The sequence below is a fragment of the Cottoperca gobio genome, chromosome 12, assembly GCF_900634415.1.
Source record: "Cottoperca gobio chromosome 12, fCotGob3.1, whole genome shotgun sequence".
Taxonomy (NCBI): domain Eukaryota; kingdom Metazoa; phylum Chordata; class Actinopteri; order Perciformes; family Bovichtidae; genus Cottoperca; species Cottoperca gobio.
In genome coordinates this window covers 1-7,869 of record NC_041366.1, presented here as the reverse complement: position 1 = coordinate 7,869, position 7,869 = coordinate 1, and positions in this window count along the sequence as shown.

Below are 7,869 nucleotides of genomic sequence, written 5' to 3'. Positions count from 1 at the left end.
AGTTTTTCCCTGTCATTTATGTACTATTACATATCAATTGTATGTGTTGTAGATAGATAGATAGATACTGTATTAATCCCGAGGGAAATTTAGGCATCCAGTAGCTTAAAAAGACATGACATACACAACATTACCCATCTGCGCCCCATCCCCCCTCCCACCATTACAAATGTAAAGCACAAATAAGAATTACAATTAAGTGATAAGACTGTTATAAATACAATAAAACTGTTATAAATACAAAGTGAAAGTACAGGCTATTATGGTTTGAATGGAATTGAATCTGAATCCCCCTGCCATTACCAAGAAGAGTTGTACAGTCTTATGGCCAGGGGTCAAAAGAGTTCTTGAGCCTGTCTGTGGAGCAGGAAAGGGACCGCAGTCTGCCGCTGAACACGCTCCTCTGCCGGGTGAATGTGCTGTGTAGAGCGTGCAGTGGCGGGCCGTGCATTTCACACCTAGGCCTTCAGTGATGTCCTACACAGTCCTACCTGAATTATTCCCCCTCTTAATACCATCATTATGACGCCATGGCTCTAGAAACTATACATTTAGACAGAAACGCAGTATAACCGGGCGTTGCATCACCTTAACATAGTCAAGTACAACAGAGGTATATTAATATTTACGAAGTATTTATAATCAATAAAGCCGCATTTACAATTAAGAGTGTTAAACTACCAGCTTTAAGATCGCTAGGATACTGTCAAAACTTAAAAATATAAGGCGCTTTTATGGGATTAGTCTTTATGGGAAAGTTTTCTTAAGTCCACTAAAAGTATGTGAGCTTTAACAAGTGTGTTCACTAAACAGCGCATTGTCGCACCTAAAGCAGTTTCATTTAAGAAACGTGACGATAAAGAATAAAGACACATAAACTATTCACTGAAAATAAAAGAAAACAAACAAATAATTTGCATTTGTTCATGAGGATATATTTGCGACACTGGTGAAAGTGTATTCCTAGCCTTGAATGTCCACTTTGATAAAGGTTAAACCAAAACAATTCAACAAGTCTCCTTGAGTACTTTTACTGCACAGCTGAGCCAGTGTGCCACACACATCTCTACATCTCTTGCAGAAGCATCAAACATTTTATATATTAGTCAAAAAACAAAATGCTTGTTACTCACCAAAACAACTGATTATTTGAACACAAAATCCATCCTCCTTTCTTTCCTCAAGAACACTTCAATGACTGTTTTAATTCGCTTTAAGGCCGAGAATGACCACTCGGCAGAAGCAGTGGACACAGGGATAGACTCGCTAGCGTCGGAGTTGGCCTTTCTTTTCTAACGATATCTAGCTTTTCTTGAAAAGTTTGTCTCGAAAATGGCGTTGTAATTATATCTGCGACCAAATCGATATATTCCCCTCCTTCAGCCATTGTGGGTTGAAAAATCTACAAATCTACACAAATTAGCTTGTTCAAGGTTGCTAGCTCTGCATAGCTCTGCCTCTCAATAGTGCGTATCCAATCAAAAGACGTGGACGTGCTGACGTTATCGTACGCCTTCTAGCTGGCCCCGATGTCGCCAACTCGAAATCTGATTGGTTAACGCCACAGTTTTGTCTCTGTGGCGTTTTGTCTCTTTAAGCTACAGGCGCCCGCACTGTTGATTCTGAAGGCCTAAGGGCAGATTTTGTGGACCATGCAACACATTATAGCTGAAATATGATTGGATAAAAGCTCTAACATAAAGACCAGCTCTCCAAATTTCGATCTGAGGCTGGAAGCAGCACAACCAAGAGGAAAGCTATGAAATGAAGAGAATAGACTATGGGGAATAATTTAATACATATTTGTGGACTTGCTGATGGGGGATCATCGTAAATTTCCCTGATGGAGGTCACTGAGGTAGTCCAACAACTCCACAGTGGTAAAGCTGCAGGGGTTGATGAGATCCGTCCAGAAATGCTGAAGGCTTTGGGTGTGGAGGGGCTGTCTTGGTTGACACGCCTCGAACTTCGGATTGAAGAGGAACAATGTGGAATCCGTCCTGGCCGTGGAACAACGGACCAACTCTTGACTTACGCAAGGATCTTGGAGGGGGCCTGGGAGTACGCCCTTAATGTCTTAAACACAACTTGATTGTTTATTGCAAGTTATTACAATGAGTCATAATTAAATAAATCTTATTGATCCGACGCTTTCATATGTTTTGTGGATCTGGAGAATGCGTATGACCGCGTATGACCGGGTCCCCCGGGTGATACTGTGGGAGGTGCTGCGGGAGTATGGGGTGGACCATCCAATCCCTGTACCCCCAAAGCAAGAGTTGTGTCCGGATACTCGGCAGTAAGTAGGACTCGTTTCCAGTGGGTATTGGCCTCCGCCAGGGCTGCGCTTTATCAACAATCCTGTGTGTGATATTCATGGACAGGATATAGAGGCGTAGTCGTGGCGGACAGGGGTTGCAGTTCGGTGGCCTGAGCATCTCATCGCTGCCGTTTGCAGATGATGTGGCCCTGATGCCACCATTGGTCTGTGACCTTCAGCAATCACTGGATCGGTTCTCAGCCGAGTGTGAAGCGGTTGGGATGAGGATCAGCAAATCTGAGGCCACGGCTCAAAACAGGAACCGGTGGAGTGCCTTCTCCGGGTAGGGAATGAATCCTTACTCCAAGTGAAGGTGTTCAAGTACCCCGGGGTCTTGTTCGAGTGTGAGGGGATGATGGAGCGAGGGATTGGCCGGAGAATCGGAGCAGCGGGGGCAGTATTGCATTTGCTTTACCGCATCGTTTTGATATTGTGTTTGCACTTATTGTAAATCGCTTTGGACAAAAGTGTCAGCTAAATTAACTGTAATGTAATGTAATGAAAAGAGAGCTGAGCCAGAAGGCAAAGTATTGTATATATCCAAAAAAATACACCACCCCACATAGCTTTACAGAGATAATATAAACACAAGGAACATTAGCCTTAATTTTTTCTGGCAAACGATAATTCATGTCATCTTAAAAATATGTCAGCAACCAAGCTTTCTGTCCAAATTTCTTTCAAGGTGCAATGTGTTCTAAATCACCGGCTCCAAAGATATAATAAAAAAGCCTACTATAGAAATGTATTCTATGTTTATGTTAGTTGTAGTAGTTTGGCCTATTTATTATATTCTAAGTTTTAGAGTATTCTAATACATTCTTGATATTGTGTGTTGTATTCTACAGCTATATATCTCTTCTAAAAACTCGACCAGACTGCAGAAACTCCGAGAGCCGGTCTAAATATCACTGCTATCTTATAATCTTCACATGGACAAGCTGAGCACATACTGTAGCATATTTAAGTTGAACAGGAAAGGGGAAGTTGACCAAGGTTCTGCTCAGCACCAAGCTTGCTGTTTTTCAAAATATTGTCTTACATTTCTTACATTTGAAAATTAAAATGTTGGGTTGGATAATGTTAAATGCTGATATTAGGATATGATAAAGACATTCACTTATTATTATGTTAAGTCACAGGTCATTTAGTATTTTAGGCATAGCTCAATAATCAGACTGGAACTCTTCTAATATGCTTTTGTTGTTAAAATTATTCTTAAGGCCTAGCGTGTTAGATAAATTGATGACCAACAGAACATCAATAGCACATTAGCAGCAAATGCAGTCTTCTTTCAATGCCACACTCAAGCATTCAGTAACTGCGAGAAGTGTTTTCAAGAGCTCACAGCCCAAAACACACAGTGATATACATGCATAAGTTGGAAGACAGTAGACTTGATGTATAAAGATATGCTGTGGGTCGCAGCATAGACGTGGAAAATAAATGTAAATTGATTTTGAATTCTATTTTTAATGCTCACACACATGTACACAGCACAGCTCACACAGTGAAATTTAGACTCTGCATTTTACCCATCCTAGTTTTAAAAGCAGTGGGCAGCTATCATACTATCAACACCCGGGGAGCAGTGTGGGGGTTACCGAACCCAGCCTTGCTCAAGGACACCTCGACAGTGCCCAGAAGGTGAACTGGTACCTCTCAAAGTACAAGTCCACACTCCATATGGACACCGGTTCCCAAGCCAATTCCCTACTGCCGCCCTCATATAACATAAATACTATAAATTCAAAGTAAAGTTTATCCGTCAGTAAGATGCTAGACCAGGGTTGGGCAAACTATATACGGGCCGTTGGGCTTTTTAATCCGGCCCGTCAAATATTAATACAAAATTGTCCAAATTATGATAAAGACCGCATTCATTTAGACTTTTTACTGTAATACCCGGCGTTTCCCACTAGATGGCGGACTCCAGACACAATTCACCTTTGCTGAAGTCTGGTCTATCTCTCTAATTCACCTTTGCCCTTGCATTGAACCCTTCTGTAACAATGAACGGATCAAAGAAAAGAAAAGTCGACGGGGAGTGCCGAGAGTTTAATGAAGAGTGGACAGCTAAATATTTATTCACCGAAGTGCAATCAAATGCTGTATGTCTTATTTGCCAAGAAACCATGGCGGTTTTCAAAAAATACAATATCAGCCGCCACTTTTCCACCAAGCATGTTAACTACACTAGCAAACAGTCAACGCAAGCACGGGCAACTACTGCTCAAAGGTTGGCAGACAATTTACAGACTCAGAAAAAGAAAATTCTCTGACAAACTGCAGTTCAAGAGTGAAGCACCAAGGCAAATTATTTGCTGCCATTCCAATTAGCAAAGACCAGCAAGCTTTTCTCCGAAGGGGAGTTTTTGAAAAAATGCAAGGTAGAGACAGCAGATCTCTTGTGTCCAGAGAGCAAAAACAAATTTGAAAAAATTAGTCACGCCAAGTCAAGTGACTCGCCGTGTAGAACTAATTGACGAAGACTTAGCCAGTGAGTTAAACAAAAAAGCTATGTCATTTAAGTTATATTCGTTAGCACTGGACTAAAGTAACGACGTAAAAGACACCGCTCAGCTCCTAACTTTTATCAGAGGGATTAATGACAATTTTAACTCAGGAATTTTGACCATGGACAACACGAGGAGAGGACTTGTATGATGAGGTGTGTGGTGTCATTGAGAGGCTGAAGCTACCGTGGTGTAAACTTGCCAACGTCACCACAGATGGATCGTCAAACTTAACAGGAAAAAAACATTGGGCTGCTGAAAGAATCAAGGATAAGGTTAAAGAGTAAAACCCTTGTCGCTTTTTCCACCGTGTGCAATGCTAAAATCTGAATGGCACACTTTACAAAAAGAATGAGACTCTGCTTTTTATTAAATAAGGGAAGGTCTCCTCCCATTTGGCTAGGTACTTGTATAATGTTTTAACTTTTTTGGCAGGTACAACTGCGTCTCCATCTATCTCCCGTTCACTGTGACTCTCATCCATATTTTTTCGTGTTCACCTTCTGTGTTATTGTTCCTGCTTTCTTCTTCTGTGGATAACGTTTTTCAACTATTGTTAAACATAATACTGCCACCTGCTTTACCGGAGGCCACTTTACCAGTGTACACTTTTTCAAATTAGGCCTATTTTTATTTTTGAAAGGTTAAAAATATGGGATAATTACGAGAAAACCGGGAGGGTTGACAGGTATGCTCTCATGTCCGGTGGTTAAGTTTGGGGAAAGTATGTCAACGAGTGGGGGAGCTCAAAGAGTTGATTAGCTAATTTTTTAAGTCAGGAAAGCTGACTTTCTTGAGATGAGAGACGCAGATTGGCTTTGTGATTTTGCTTTTGCTGTGGACATATTGAAACACATGAATGAGCTGAACATGAAGCTACAAGGGAAAGATACATTTGTGCATGAAATGTACACACATGTGAAAGCCTTCAAAGCCTTCAAAGCCAAGTTGACTTTATTCTCAAGACATATTTTAAACAAATCATTCCTTCATTTCCCCACACTAGCGACGTTGAAAGAGGCCCCTCGACATATGAATAAATACATTGATTACATACTCTGATTTAGAAAAAATGGACAAGTCACTTCAGTTGGTGTCATGTCCCCTATAACAGCGCCGCAAGAGTTGCAATTGGAACTGATTGATCTTCAATGTGACTCTTTCTTAAAAGAAGAAGTTCAACTCCCTTAAACTGGATGAGTTTTATGCTTCACTAAGAGAAGCCAGGTTTCCAAACATTAGGAGGATGGCACAGAGAATGCTGGGGTTTGATTCTACCTACGTTTGTGAGCAGACATTCAGCGTGATGAACATCAACAAATCACGCCACAGATCCCAGTTAACTGATTAACACCTCAGAACTGTCCTGAGAATTGCCACAACCAAACAGACATCAAACTTGATGTGTCAAAAAAGGGTGACCAACAACACTGTTCACACTGAAATTAAATGCAAGTTTTCTTTACTTTTTAGGTAATGGCTTTTACTTGTCCATCCATCCATTGTCTACCGCTTATCCGGGGTCAGGTCCGGGCCACATCCGCCAGCTCCGACTGGGGGATCCCGAGGCGTTCCCAGGCCAGTGAGGAGATATAATCTCTCCACCGAGTCCTGGGTCTTCCCCGGGGTCTCCTCCCAGCTGGACGTGCCTGGAACACCTCCCTAGGGAGGCGCCCAGGTGGCATCCTTACTAGATGCCCGAACCACCTCAACTGGCTCCTTTCAACGCAAAGGAGCAGCGGCTCTACTCCGAGTCTCTCACGGATGGCTGAACTTCTTACCCTATCTCTAAGGGAAATGCTAGCCACCCGTCTGAGAAAACCCATTTTGGCATAGGTGAGTATAGGAACAAAGATCAACCGGTAGATTGAGAGCTTTACCTTCTGGCTCAGCTCTCTTTTCGTCACAACGGTGCGGTAAAGCGACTGCAGTACCGCTTCCGCTGCTCCGATTCTCCGGCCAATCTCTCGCTCCATCAACCCCTCACTCGCGAACAGTGACTGTTGAAGGTCACAGACTGATGATGCCTTAAGGACCACATCATCTGCAAAGAGCAGCGATGGGATCCTCAAGCCACCGAACTGCAACCCCTCTCCTCCACGACTACGCCTCGATATCCTGTCCATGAAAATCACAAACAGGATTGGTGATAAAGCGCAGCCCTGGCTGAGGCCAACATTCACTGGGAACGAATCTGACTTACTGCCGAGACACAACTCTCGCTTTGGGCGTACAGGGATTGGATGGCCCTCAGAAGTGACCCCCTCACCCCATACTCCCGTAGCACCTCTCACAGTATCAACTGGGGGACCTTGTCATACGCCTTCTCCAGATCCACAAAACACATGTAGACCGGATGGGCGTACTCCCAGGCCCCCTCAGGATCCTTGCGAGAGTGAAGAGTAGGTACGTTGTTCCACGACCAGGACAGAATCCGCATTGTTCCTCTTCAATCAGAGGTTCGATTATCGGCCGAACCCTCCTTTCCAGTACCCAGTTCCCACCCTGCTGACGCAGAGGCAAAGCTCATCACCGCAGCTTCAGCAATAGAGGTTTTGAACATCGCCCACTCAGGTTCAATGCCCCCAACCTCCACAGGGATGTCTGGAAAGCTCCGCCGGGGGTGTGAGTTGAAGATCTCGAGGACAGGGGCTTCCTCCAGACGTTCCCAGTTCACCCGCACTACCCGTTTGGGTGGACCAGGTCTGTCCAGTCTTCCCCCACCCCTTGATCCAACTCACCACCAGATGGTGATCAGTTGACAGCTCCGCCCCTTCACCTGAGTGTCCAAAACATGCAGCCTCAGATCAGATGACACGATCACAAAATCGATCATTGACCTTTGGCCTAGGGTGCTCTGGTACCACGTACACTTATGAGCATCCTTATGTTCGAACATGGTGTTTGTTATGGCCATTCCATGACTAGCACAGACACCTTGGGAAACTCCAGAGAAGAATAGAGTCCAACCCCTATCCAGGAGTACGGTTCCAGAGCCAAGACTGTGCGTGGCAAGCCCCACCAGATCCAACT